Source organism: Balearica regulorum, chromosome 2 (assembly GCF_011004875.1).
Source record: "Balearica regulorum gibbericeps isolate bBalReg1 chromosome 2, bBalReg1.pri, whole genome shotgun sequence".
In the NCBI taxonomy this organism is placed as follows: Eukaryota; Metazoa; Chordata; class Aves; order Gruiformes; family Gruidae; genus Balearica; species Balearica regulorum.
This window is the reverse complement of record NC_046185.1, coordinates 121184996-121200224: the sequence shown is the minus strand read 5'-3', so window position 1 is coordinate 121200224 and position 15229 is coordinate 121184996. Positions and strand designations below refer to the sequence as shown.

Here is a 15229-nt window from a genome sequence, read left to right as displayed (position 1 = left end):
TCTCGTCCCTGAGTCAGCAAAGCATTTGATCACACACTTGAGGTTAACAATTCACCCAAACATATGCTTAACTCTAAACACATCCTGAAGCCCCGCTAAAGTCACTGAACTGTACTCCAGTGCTCTGATGAATCAAATTCTTTATAGGTTTATCCGATTCTGCTTACAAGGTTTCAAGGCCCTTGGAAAAGTTGAGTTCCTACTACCATTATTGGCACGTTCAGAAATTCCCAGGAGAGGCCAGCAGCTTCAATTTTCTTTGTGTAGTTCAAGACACTGCCACTCCAAGTATCAAGTGAATAAATTGCTTCCCAGACACACTTGAGGTAATAGCACCCATTAAAGTTGCTGGGCTATTCTGTCTGGCATAGGCTGTGAACGGCACCATGATAGTTCTGATACAAGCTAAAGAGAAATGTAAGGGTTTAAAAGAGAGCAGAAATAAGCCCCTCCTCCCCCGAAGTTAGATTTGCCACCATGGGATAGAGAAATAATCACCAGGTCATTGGGAAGCAGTGATGGCTGTCATCTGATGGCTTAGCTCTCACAACTGTTGTTCTGCCATGGAATTTAGTGGCTGCATAAATCTTGGGAGCACAATTCTGTGTACCGTATGTTACACGGTGTGACAAGGGATCTTGGAAAGGAAGACTAACATCGTTTGCATGGTAATGAAACATTTTTTTCCAAGAGATGTCAGAAACAAAGTAGCTACTGACATTTGATGCTAACCACCTGCTGATAGCCTTCTCTTTGATTAAACACTCATGGAAGCGGGAAAGCCCTTATAAACAGATGCAGAGAATTCAGGCACACACTTAGAGGGCAAGAAATCAGAAGCCATTAGAAAAGAATCTGAAGGGAGAAAAAAATCTTGGTTTACATCGATGATTAAGCATGGTTGGATTAGAAAATCAAGCCCTGTGGAGCTGCAAGTTAATTGATTTTGGGCAAGAGCAAACGAAGACTAAAAAAGAATTTTACTTAGGTAGAACGTAATTGTCTAAGCTCAATAAAACAATCCAAAAAGCTGATGTTGACAGCAATTACTCAACCAGGCAGATGCCTAAATCCATACAGTGCCTGCATTTGTACTGCAATGTTTCTCGAGTGTAAACAAGCGTAGGCACTCTCATATCTGCAGCTCCATGTTCTGCTCTGCAGCAGTTCAGAGACAAGCACTAAGCAATACCTCCAGCAGCCTGGATTCTCCTTGTGGTGGCGAGACTCCCACATTCCCAGTCACACAGTGGCACAGCCCCCACTCTTATTCTGCACTCAGAATACCTTACCACCCCAGCCAGGACACCTGCCTTTATGTCTGAATCTCCCGTATCTCCTTTTTCAGCAAGTGCTAGTTACTGCTCCCATTGCCTTGTGAAAGAGTAAAGCTCGATCACGTACACCTTCAGATGCGATGCCACGTGGGTGCTTTTCAGAGGGGAGTGCATGATTTCTAGAGAGGACGGCTACTCTGGAGTCTAGTCCTGTGCATAATACTTTGTCTTGCCTCACTCGGAATAGCTCCACACTCTCCTTAAGCAGCTCCTCATTTTCTGGAATTTAGGTACTTACCTCTGGTATTCTGATTCAAGCTGCTGGGACCAAGGAATTAACTTTCATGTGCTCCCAGAGCTTGAGCTTTAAGGTAAGAAGGGAACCTTTTGATTATCACTCATGACATCCCTTGCACAAAAAGATGGTCATGTTATTCCCTAACCACACCTCAAAATTTGTGGCCAATAGCTTTCAGAATAAAATAAAATTTTAATGTAAGCAATACTTTTCCTCCTATCACACAAAACACAGTGTTTAGCTAATATAAAGGTCTCACTCTTTAGTAAGTATGCAGTTTAATGGCTTAGTGATATTTTACAAAGTAACCTTTACTAGTCTTCCCATCCGGCCCTCGCTTTGTCATACAAGAAAAAAACCCAGCAGCGGAGCCTGCTGTCCCCATCCTGCTTATCCTGCACTACTGAGCCACAGCAGGGGAAAAAGTGACCCAGAAGGGCAGCCAAGGATCCTCTCGCTTCCAGGACAATTCCTTACGGTACAGAGGCATGACAGAGCTGCTCTACCAGACCCTGGGCTATTGCGGCAGCTTGCAGCAGAAAGCAGAGCAGCTTCCCAGCTTCTGTAAGCTACGTCAAGGGTTAGGCCGTCCAGGGACTGAAACTAGAGTCAGAAAACGAAAAGAAGTTTTTCTCCTGCCTCAAGGGTGAACTGCATGCATCAGAGACTCCAGCCCTGTTTCCTAACCTGGCATTTCAGAAGGAAAGGGATCTGCTCTAATGACTTTTCTTTTCTTCCTTTGTAATTTAAGCTCACCCAAAAGACGAAAAGTGAGAACCAGTTTTCTTTTCCTTTGTGTTGCTTGCTCGGGCATTTGAGCTTCATTTATATAAGGAAATAGGCCTTGGGACCCCTGGCTGAAGCACTGGGACGTGACTATAGACATGGTCTTTTGGCACCCTCCCTGGCCCCTGCCAACCAGAGACACCCAGGGTCTCCCAACTCAAGACAGAAGTCTCCCCAGAGACTTCCCAGGGACAGTGCTGGGGACAGCTGTGCCTGAACCTGCTCCCAAATGGCAGCTTGGGTATCACCAGTTTGTGCTGGGAGGAAGAAAGCTGAGATACAAGGACATGGGCAGTGTCATTACCTTGGCCTCAGGCCACATCAGGATCTTTGACTTGGTTTGTTTAAACCTAGCCAGAGAGACCTTGGCACATGCAAGGAAACTGCCTGTGCTGCCCTGCTGGAGACAGCATTGCTAAAGGGACAGGAGAGAAACACAGAAGTGGAAAAAGAAGCTGGTTTGATAAAACATGAATTTTACAAAATCAAGTAAGAAAAAGAGGATCATGGCTTGGCAGAATCTTTACAAAATTACTCTGTCATGTCTACTTCACATTTTATATTGTTCTTTGTTTTACATAGGTTCCCTTGAAAATTAAAACACGGCATAATTTTCAAAAAGTTGAATTACCTGACAAAAAGATCAAAAAAGCCAAAGCATTGGACTTTGACTTTTAGACCTGGTTATATAAGGGCCATGAGTAGTCATACAAGCATAGATGTGTATGGCTTCTGGTACTTTTTCCAGTCAAACAGGCATATACTACTGAAAGATACCAAAGACTGAGCAGATCTAGGTTATACCCTAAAGGTAAAATCAGGGAGAGGGTTCAGGTTCAGTGTTCATATTGGTAAATGTAAATTAATGCACACAGAAAGGAATTGTCAGGACGCTAAGACTGCAGTCTTCTGAACAGAAATACAACCAGCTAGAGAAAAGTCCCTCAGTAACTTCAACTTTAACGTCATGCATAGGAGAAAATAAATCCTGAAAATATCCCATATTACCCTTTTGGAACAACGCTCAGTTTTAGTCACTTATTCTTCAAGCTATCTAGTGGAAAGAAAGGAAGCGCAATGACAAATCAATACATTAACAGGGGCACAGAGGAGAGAGATTTCAGTGAGGTGTACAGCACAGACAGGAAAAAGAGATGGATGGAGGAAACAGTAAGGTTTTGTAAAGCAGTAAGTGATACAGATAGTGATACCTTTTTCTGTTTCATTAGAAAGCCTAGTGTTACTGGAAGGTAAGAAATATGTTTAAAATAAAGATAAGGAGACAAAATAAAGAACATGACAAAATCTTGTCTCATTAACCACTGGTGCCTTCTGACATGTAGTATCATTGAAACCTGGAGTTCAGCTTTATTCTGAGAAGGATTTGCTATTCAGATAATATGCTATTCAGATAAAACTCTTCCACTTGGTGAAATTAATTACTCAGACATTAGAGAGTCTTTTGCAACTTCCTCTGAAGCTGCTGGCATAGACAATGCTGGAGATAGAGCTAGATACTCACCACTGTGGCAGTATCTGTATTCGGAAAGGAAAACAAGAGCTGCTGGGACTATGTTCTCTGAAAACTAGTTCCTTTTTAAAATGTAAATTGGAATCTAAGTTCTTAGTTGTATGGAATAAATGTAGGGGGGAAATAGGCCTAAGTCATTCTATATGCCATTTATTCATTCTGAAAGATGAACTTACAGCTAGCCACACCGGTTGTTTGGGACTCATTTTACTGGTGCTCAGGAAAGCCCTTTGGTACGAAGCTATAGATGTGCATACCTTCAAGCTCCTGAAGTCAATGCAGCAGTTTGCATGGATGCTACTGAACTGACCTGGGAGGGCCTCAGCGTGAAAGCCTACTCACTTTATGCTGGAGCAACACGCTAGCAATAGCGGTACTAATGAAGCAGTGAATGGGGGGAAAGAAAGAAACATGGGGGGGGGGGGGGGCAAGAAACATTAAGAACCCATTTTTGGTTTTAAATGACCAAAAATCTTAAATTTACAGCTCCCTGAAATGCTTGCAAGGAATATACCTGACTAGAATCCCTGGATATTAATCTGTCACTTGTAATTTTGCTTTTGGGTCAGATCAGAATTACCAGGGAGTTATTTTTAAAGTACTATGCTGGATGCAGCAAAATCAATTACTGTGCCTTTCATTTTCAATTCCAATCTTAAACAAATAAACTGTGCATCTGCTCTGCTCTACATACTATCTATCATACATTTCCCATGATAAAATCAGGTGTTTTTCCTCTATAAGAAACAAATTTCAAATTGTAAAACTAAAAGGGCAATGTCTGTTACACATGTAATTGAAAAAAGTGTGAATGTGAGGGGAGGAGAAGGAAGGGGATGGGACAAGGGGAGAGGAAGGGGGAAAGGAGAGAGGTGAAAGGGGAAAGGAAAAGAAAAAGGAGAAAAAACCCAGCAAATGCCACAAACAAAACAGTCATCTCTAAACTCAATTAAAATTGTAATCTTTCATGTTCAGGGAGTGAACTGGAAGAATAGGAGCTGAATTAAGTGTTTCTTTCCTAAAGCATATGAATGAATCATGTTCCTGAGTGTATTATTTAGTACTTATCTGAGAAGGGCTTGATGCCAGTAAATTCTGAATCATAACAGCTTACAGGGATTAGCAGCAGTTTCAAAGAAAACACAGAAATCATTTGAAATATTTAAACATTTTCAGCTCCTGCTTTGCAAGCAGAGCTAGGCGAATAAAAGACATGATCTGTATGATTGAATAGGGCTAAATAAAACCGTTTAAATGGAAGGGACCAGAGCCCATCCGCTTCACCTCTTGGAGTCTTGCACAGGCACCTGTGCCCCTCCAGGACGGGCTGGGGGTCGAGGCAGGCTGTGGTCCAGCTCTCAGCCTGCCCCAGTCAGAGTCAGAAAGACGGCAAGAGTACAGCAGCAGCAGTGTTTTCTGCCCCTAATCTGTATTCTTCTCTGGGGGATCGCTACGCTGTCACCACTTACTCAGCGTGCGGTTGTGCCTGGTTCGATACAACCACATCTCTGGTTTTGGCCAGGTTACTGCGTGTTTAATCAAACCTGCACTGTACCTAACAAGGTTTGGCATCCAGTCCATAATGCACAGTGATTTTTAACGGAGCAGCAGGAATGAACTGATTATCATACATCTTGGTTACAAAAGAGAGCTGGGAGCATGCAAATCAATGGTAAATCACTGCAACAGCTACATTGTTTGGTCTGTCACCGGCAGAGATGCTACACAATCATGTGCAAAATCCTGACGTTAAAATTAATTCACTATCTTTAATTACAGCTCTTAGTCACCTTAGGGGAGCTCAAATCTGCTGAATACTGAGAAATAGATACTGTCATGTAATTGGGTTTCAAGAATATGAGGGAATGCCTGCCTCACCTGCAAGGGAAATAATTAATGAAGCAGGGGAATACAAATTCCCTGAAGCTAACCACCGAAAGGCATCAACTCATGAAATAATTAACAAACCTGAATCCAGGTACAATGGATTTAAACTTCCCCTTGTTAACATTAAAAGAATTGCAAAAGAAGCTCCGCAGGATAAAAATATCAAGTGAACTCAGAAATTCCTAGACTGAAGAAAAGTAAATGCCCACCAAAAAAAAAAAAAAGTCATCGGAGCTTGGGGGAGGAGTAGGTTAAGCAAAATGAAATGGCAGTGAGATATATCACTTGCTAGAAGGATAGCCTAATAAAATGGCATACTCAGGAAGGTGAGACAAAATGTCAAGCTTCCCTGCAAGATGACAAATAAATTGCAATGACCTGATTTATACCTACATGAATGACCCAATTCAGTAAAATGTATCTTGAAAAAGAAATGGGACTATATAACTGGGAATAAACTAGGGAAGGGAATGCTGCAAGAGGCTAGAGCGAATTATTTTAACTTCTCAAATCCAGGCAGTTTCTGGACAGTCTTGTGTATTTTGAGGGGTTGCACATATGTCCCTGCACCTTCTAAAACCATACGCCTATGGGTGAATTGGTATATCTGTGGGATCGTAACTGGAAAACTGTACCATCACTGAAAAGGTCATTCTCACACAGACTGCAATATCAGATGTTTAAAATTTGATGTGACTTGAAGATGACACTGAATTCCATCACATAACATGCAGACCGTGACGAACCCCAAAGTGAACAGTGGTGGGGCCCTGGTCTCTTGAAACACAAATGTGGCTTTCAAGTTTTCAGAGTGTACTGTGCTAAGCAACCACAAGAACAAAAGCTTCGCTACATATGCACATCATTTTGTCCTTTTTTACAAATTACAGTGGAAAGGGTTGGTCAGAGACCTTCCTCTGCAACAATTTTCTACCAGAAAATATCTATCTATAAGGGGTGTGCTGGGAAGAGGGGAATATGTTGGCATATGCATGCAGGGAGGTGCTGGGAGAGGAATTTCTCATCAAATGCTCTCAAGATACAAATGAGCTTTCTAGGATGAGCAGAATAAAACCGTTAAAGAGATTATATTGTGATTTACTGTGACCAAATGAGCTGTTGATGTAATTTTAGCAAAATCAAAATGACATTAAGTCAAAATGAAGAACACTATCAAAACAAGGGAGAACAAAATTGTAAGTGAAAGATACTGGTGACTAAACATTCAGCTAGGCATCACTGAATATGCAGGAGGAAACGGGCTACTATCCTCTGTTCATCTGCTGATTTGGAATCTCTGATCAAGGTTAATTTCACAATAATTTGGAGGGGATAGTAAGATAGTAAGCGGAACCTAATTCACAAGAATTGCCTAGCTTTAACTGAGAGCAATTTATCCCACAAACATCCTATTAAGGTCGACTCAGGCAAAAGGTGTCCACTTGCTGTAAAGGAGGAAACTTGCATGAGAAGATTTAGAATGTGGTGTTCACTTCTGGGCGGATAGGTTTCCAAATGGGAGTAATTTGCTTCTCAGCTATATGCTAATATAATTCAGCGGATGACTAGAATAGTTATATCCTTAACAATGCAAGGAGGAAATTCACACTTCTGAAATTGTGGAAGTGGTTGCAGTGACTGAAGATGTACCAGATCAGTATCAGATGACATCAGTGATAAATTGCTCTCTATTTATGCTTATTTAATTATTAATATTTATTTACAGAGATGTCTAGTCTCTACAGCAGTAGGTGGTATGCAATTTCAAATAAAGTTTGTAGGGTTTTATACTTCAAGTCATTCTCTTCAGAAGGGAATGCTGACAGAGAAATCCCAACGGTACCAGTCTGCACAGTCCCGAAGAAGTGTCAACTACTGCACAGAACAAAGCTCTTCCGCAAAGGAGATTTCAAGCTGAATTGAAAAATAGTAAAGGCTGCATAGACAAGCCCTGCAGAAGGTTCAGATTTTGATGTATCTACCAGCTGACAGAATGCAGCAGAGGTCTCTGAAAAGCATGTGGAGGAAGCAGTTGTTTTGCTAAGAAACTTGGAAGGGACTGCTCGTGACTGATACACTGACATAGGAACTGAGTTCCTGGAAGAAGATGCAGCGCAAAGAGGACACAAAGAGGAAACCTTGGTAAGGGAAAAGGCAGAGCTGTAAGAATTGACAGCATCTGCCCAGATAAAGGGCCTGCAGATATATACATATAGACATATATACACACATACATACACACACATACACGTATGTATGTATGCACACATGCGAAAGAAAGTGTTATGAAGTCACCTTCCCAACACAGTTGTTGTATTAGACTAATTCTCCTGTACTGATTCTTGGGATAAAAAGCGGTGCTTGTAGAAACCCCTGGCAGCAGTCTACAAATACAGGTTCTGCAAAGGCAAATACTAAATATGTGTATGTACATATTATGTAATTGTGCCAGCTTAGGTCCTCAAAAGTTAAATCCAAGGATTTTCAATCCAGTTGGGTGATTAAAAGTATTAGCAATTCCTTTTTCCCAGGGCAGTCCTGGGTCATCCAAACACTTCAGAATATGTTTACCCACACCTGAGCTTATTGATAAACATAAGCTACAAGTTTTTCTGTATAGGTTACTGTTTTTCTATTTTTCTTCTGTTGTATGTCTATGCAAATTTGGTCCTATTAAAACACTAAATAAAAAAATTCATGTCTTTTCCCCCCATGGTTTTTAAACTTGTTTGGATATGCTAATCAGCTTTTTTGCTTAACAGCCTCCAGAAAGGTTGTTTCTGTAATTAAAGTGATAAAGAGATATGCTTAATAATTAAGCATATTTTTATTTATTGATCTGCATGGGTAGATTAAATTTTAACACCTATAGCTCTACATAGGGATCTAATGAAATATTTAATCTTGTATATAGTGCCAGTTAATTCTAGGCACCATTCTTTTGCCAAAGTTTTAATGAACTACTGTTATTCTACTATCTCAACCAAAGCAAGTTTCTGCTTTTTCCCTTGTGTCTGGCAAAATTACTTCAAGGTATTTAACTCGGATCCCTCCAGCCAAGGTAACTCTCTGAGTCTTCGTCCACAAGCCCAGACATAGCTTCAGGATAAATGATCTGTTAAGTAATTCTTGGGGATGAGGCTCTGATTAATAAAGCACACTGCAAGGTGTAAACTCTGGGATTTCTTTTCCACTTAAAGCCTTAATCCAACACAGCATTTAATTAAGTACTGAACTTTGTTATCTGGGACCAATTGCACTGATTTATATAGGACTGCCATTAACATGTACTGCATTATACATACATTGTCCTCTTTCTCCTCCCTAACTGCCCTCTGCTGGGTACCTCAGGAAATGTGTTTCTGGGACAGGTGGACCTTTCATCTGACTTCGTTTGACTGTTCTTAAGTTTTTCCCCTTCTTAGATCTACACTGTAAGGGATGTGCTGGACTGGGAACCCTGGTCTTTTTATTTTCTCCCTTTAATTTTTTCCCTTCTTAATTTTCCAGTGCATTTTATTGCATGAGGAAAGGAATATGCTTTTCAGAGTGAATGCGCTCACTTGGGCCTAAAATACTGAAGAAGAAATCACAATAAGTAATTTTTGCATCTAGTCAGCTATTACTCCAATTCACTAATTGCAGAACCTAATGTTGAAACTCAGACTGACTTCAGGACTTTCATATCTTTTGTAGAATGTGGCCCAGTTTTAAAATTTTCACTCTTAAGTATTTCACAGAGCTCTCCCCATAAATAATTTCTGCTCTTTGCAGGAATAATGTACTCTTTGCTCATTAGTGGCCTTTGGGGAGGCTGCTAGATGTTTTTTTTACACAAGCAGTTTATTTGTTAACATACGATCTCAGTGTGAATGTCAGTTTTAAGGAGCTACTTGAGTATTTAGAGTTAAGGAGGCTATTTGCCTAAATAAAAAAGGACTTTAGAGTCAGGAAACAGAATTTATCTTCCGTGTGTTTCAAGGGCTCTTGGAAATAAATAAAAAAAAAACCCTTGCAGTATTTTAAGAGTGAATAAACAGACATAGAGATTAAAATATTTAAGAACTAATTTTTGAAATAGATTGTGAATACAAATAAAATGAAGACCAATTTTATGGCATCATTTTACAAAACTATGTAATCAAACACATGGAATCATGAGTTGAGTGTGTAGATCAGAATGGGGATGGCCCATCAAGAATGGGAAGTTCCACAAATATCCAGTGCAACAAATGCTTAAAAGTATTTGATAAAATAAATCTAACCTTTGCCTTTTTCAAGGTATGAGTATTGACTTGACCACACAAAAGCTGATTCTCACACATGTTTGTGAGTCCCTTCTATTAATTCAGTGAAGACCTCTGAATGTATGCACAAATATAAAACTATGTGTAAAAATTAATCATAAAGATCATCCAGGTGTTTGGGAGGCACTGAACATTTGGGTGTGGGGCGAAGAATTAACAATAAAGTTCAAATTCAGTAAAACTCTTAACTCCGTCTTAGTGCCATCTATATTTTGCATAATACTTCAGTGTTTGCCTGAGTCAGACTGAATTCAATGGGATTAGATAATAAATTCCAGTGTCTTGCTGAATCAGAATAGAGGTTTTAATGCAAAGATAAATATTTAATGTAATCTAATGAAATTCTTAATAACCAGAAGAGAAAGGAAAGCTACTAAGTGCAGAAATCAGATTCCAAGCTGAGGAGCAGATTTGCAAGTCCTGCCATGGACTTCACTCACAATATTATTAAAACCTGTTAACAATGTAAGATCATTTAGGAAGTATTTCAGCCTTTAGCATTGTGTGCATGTAACAGCATTTACCCTTACAAAAAAAGCTGTTTACAGCCCCATTCCAGCCCTTTTTCCTTTGCCAGAGACAGCTATCACTGTGGAATGAAAGATGAACTACACTCATGGCTAGTTGGTTGTATTCCAGCGCTGGTAAAACAAACCATTAAGGTCAAAGGACCAGCCATTTTAATAAACTGTGTGCACTACTGTTAACGTGACTTACGGCTTTGCTTTGCAGAGAGGGAAGTTATAAAACAGTATAAAAAAAGAAACCAATGTTTTACTGCATGGTTAAGAGTTAACTATATATATTACACAAACATATTTATATAAAATACACATATATTATATGCATACCTATATATTTATACAGCATGAATAAAACTCTAGTTGTATATACATATATATGTGTGTGTGTCTAGGTATCTAACTCTAGGTGCTTATGTAAGAAGTTCTCAGTTGTGCCAGTGACAGGACAAGGAGCAACGGGCACAAACTGGAACACAGGAAGTTCCATCTCAATATGAGAAAAAAGTTTTTTACTGTGAGGGTGACAGAGCACTGGAACAGGCTGCCCAGAGAGGTGGTGGAGTCTCTTTCTCTGGAGATATTCAAAGCCCTCCTGGATGCAATCCTGTGCAACCTGCTCTAGGTGATCCTAGATCTAGGTGATCCTGCTCTAGCAGGGGGGTTGGACTAGATGATTTCCAGAGGTCCCTTCCAACCCCTACCATTCTGTGAATCTGTGAATGTGCATGTATATGTGCCGAGGGCACATCTCAGTACTATTTGGGTGCTGGTTCTCACCTATCCAAGACAACTGTGTTGCACTGTGTGGCTCACAGGCGCGGACTCCCTGCCATTATTCAGATGGCAAATCCCCCTGCAGAGCACGGGAGGTCCTCCCTGTCCACGCGCTTCACTTTCCTTTCAATGGAAGCCAGGATATGTGGAGGGGAAGGGAGAAGAGGTAGGTCAGGTCCTGACTTGGCAGTCAGGACGTGGCCAGACCTTACACCGGGATACAGGGGAAAGGAAACGTTTCCTGATTCCCCAGTTTAGCCATAGGCTTCTCTGGCTTACAAAGCAGTGTTGTTCCATGCTGAGCAGGGGGCAGTTTTGTGATACAAATGAAAAGTATTTGGGGAACAGTTGCCACAGAGAACAGGAAACATTCAAAATTATTACTATATAACTTCTAGAGTTTCATGGCTTTTATGACATAAGATTGTGGTTCACAGGTCTGATATTTCATATGTCTTTCCTCATAGCTGGGTATTCAACCAGCAAAGACACCTGCCATCTATCCTTTGAAAACAGCATTCTCTTGAAGGGGTCTCCACCAGGCTCCAAAACAAAAGGCTGGCCAAAACCATTGTTCAGAGTTGGTTAAGGTCAGAAGTCCTAAGCCAGCCATAGTGCACAGAGAGCTAGATATAAGCTCATCTGCCTTAAGTACACTTGCCAACTCATTGTTCAAAATGTGTGGAGGGAATATACGCACATTTGGTAGTGGTCAACTGATTTTTTCAGGATCCTGGCTAGGCTGATATTGCTGGTCATCAGAAAACACTTGATTTGACTTCTGATCCAGAGAACTCAACACTGAAATTGCTGAGGTAAAGAATAAATATGGAATGATACAGAAGCAGGTCCTTTTAATATTAAACACTTCAGTGCCCAATGATTTTTCATCATTTTCACCTGTTTCTCTATGCTACAAAAAGGTATAGTGGACTTGCTCAACCTCAAGGTAAAATTATACCAGTGATAGAATTCTTTATATAAAAAAAATCTTGGGAAAATGTTTAAATGGAAATATATCTATCTCACTTATTGCTTCTTGAGGTCATCTTCAAACATTCATAAGTCATTTATCTTAAAATAAATTCTTCTCCATGGAGCTGCCTGCTTATTTTACCGAATATTTTCAATAATAAGTTTTTAATGTGTTTTCCCCTTTCCAGTATTTCAGACTACATTTTAGAGCCTAATTCCTTAAAACTAATGAATGCTTCTCCTTCCTTTACGATCCATTGCTGCTGTTGCTTAGCCACTGATTATATCACATACAAACTTTATCTTCTTTCTTATGACAAATGTTGTTATAGCCTGAAACAATTCCACCATATAGATAAAGTATTAAGTCTTTTGTGCAGGTGAACAGCTCTTCCATTTTCTTTCCATAAACTATTATCAGATTGGCCTATTCCTACAGGACTGCAGCATTTCTACAATCAGGATAATAATCAAAGTCTATTTCTCATTCTCTGAATATTGCTGATGAAAGAATGAATCTTATTCTTTCACGCTTAACTACGCAGAACAGCATTATTCATTTAACTGTTTCAGGAATCTCTGAACCATACAGATAAATGGGATTTTGGATGAACCAGGATTATTCCACTGTATCAAGGGATGTGAGACGGCACTTAATTTGGAGCATTAATTACTTAGGGATACATTATGTTAGGCTGATATGTACAGAAATCTAGATTATGAGAAGATTTGGCTTGATCGACAATTCTGTAATGTTCCCCGTAACAAAAGTATTTTAAGTCATACCCACAGGCTTTTTTTTTTAAAAAAAGAAAAAATATAAAAAAGCAATCTTTTGGTGTATAAGTGTAGCAAAAGTACTTAGCATTCAACAGTTGTGATATTGGAATGCAAAAGGCATTGCAAACAACAGATTTTACTTTATTCCAACCATACTTTCATTTGATGTAAATACATTAATCCTGAGACCCAAGGAAAACCACTCCATTTCCCTTGCTTTGAATTGGCTTATTTGAGATAATTGATGGGTACAAACTATTAAACTTCAGGTAAGAGCACTGCCATCTTTGTGGGTTCCTATTTTAATCTTATTAGAGACATGCCCTTATACAAGTGATGACACTCTGGCTCTAAACAGCCCTTAGGTTCAGCAGGTCCCTCTCTTTTCACTTCTGGCTGATCTTAACCTGGAAACAGAAATCCTACTCCAGTATTTGAAGCACAACTGGGCCCACTGGAGCAGTTATGGATCTGTGCCACATTTTGAATTTTTAACTGAATTTGAAATTCTTTTTTTTAAAGTGTATATACAGAAGATTTGCTTTATAGGTTGTATATGCTCATATGTCTCAAGGCTGCAGTTAAACACAAAAAGAACTCCTACATAGAACCTGTAGATTATTTTGTGCGAAGGTTTGCTCCTCATAATTTCTTTTCTTCTTTAGAGAAATTATAAGTTTTCATTTCCAGTTTGCTGGATTCAAAACATGCAAGTATAAAGAAAAGGTCCTCGCTTGACATTTTGATCGGAAAACATTGACCACGTTGAATCAACTTGCCCATGGGAATGTATTTATAGTGTCACAACTTGAGAGCATGTATAGGTCAAACACATGCCGGAAAGGTGACATTTCCCTGGGAAAAGAAATTCTGGCTTTTGTTCAGCCCTAGTCCGTAGCTCTTACAACTTTAGTTATGCTGATTAGCATCAACAGGCATTTTCTGAAGCACAATAGAACTGAATGATGCTGATGGTTTCATTTAAAAAATGACTAGCCATTATTTTTTGTACTGATTGGAATATGCTATACTGAGAGGAGTATCCTGATTTGGGATTAATATCTCCATACAGGAGGGCCTGTGCCACTTTATTTCATTTTCTTAAAAATTACACCTTAACTGATAAAATCAAAAAATCTGTGTGCATAAACCAGCCCTTTTTTTTCCTTTCCCTTTTTTGAAGTATATTAATCCACTGATTTATTGGTATTAATTATTAAATTATGTGATAATCACTGAGGAATTATCAGCTCACAACAAAATACTAAATTTTCTCAGACTTATTGACTAAGTTTGACCATCAAATTCTTACAGAAATTGTATCAGGGCAGTATTTTGCTCATTCTTCTTTGAGAAGACATTTCATTACCATGCAAATGGAAGTGCCTCTGAGCAGGCTAATTGGTATATGCGAGATGTAACATGCAAACCACAGTATTAAGTCACTCCACAATTTATACCTAAAGTATAATTCAAATCTGACTGGAAATACCATTGTTTTTTGAGATCTGGTATTTACATATGGCAAATTGGTGGGTGGATGTCTATGACATGTGCAAAGATTAGAAAGAATACTTGTGTAAGATACGATGCCTCACCAACAAAGAAAGAACATTTAAAAGAAATGCACTTGGTAATTAGATTAATAATGGGCAATTAATTTGATAGAAGCAGGCAGCCTATTTGAAAGCAACAGAAGTACATAATGTAATCAAAGCATATTTGGCCCAATTACTTGCATTTGTTTATTTATTTAAAGGCATGTTGTGTGCACACATGATCACTATCTTTTAATATTTATTTTAGAAGAGACTGTAACATTCAAAAGACCAGGAGAAGACTGAAAAAGACCACACATTTACTTCTAAGAATAGACATGGCCACTAAGCAGTTTAGGCAACTACAAATTAAGCTTCAAACACAAAATCTCAGGGACACTTTTCTGTAGGATAGGACAGAAGCAGAATCCCAGACTCCCAAGCATATCAGAAAGGATGCTATCAGCATCTGCAAAACAGGCTTCAAGGCTAACACAACATGAAAAATCCACTCAAACACGCAATTTTGGCATGTGAATACAAACCTGAAAC

General features: G+C 39.3%; 1 protein-coding gene across 6 annotated transcripts in view; it reads right to left on the bottom strand.

The window, feature by feature from the left end:
* Positions 1-15229, bottom strand: part of CPNE4 (copine 4) — a 358320-nt gene that overhangs the window by 26832 nt on the left and 316259 nt on the right. The gene's annotated exons all lie outside the window — the stretch shown is intronic.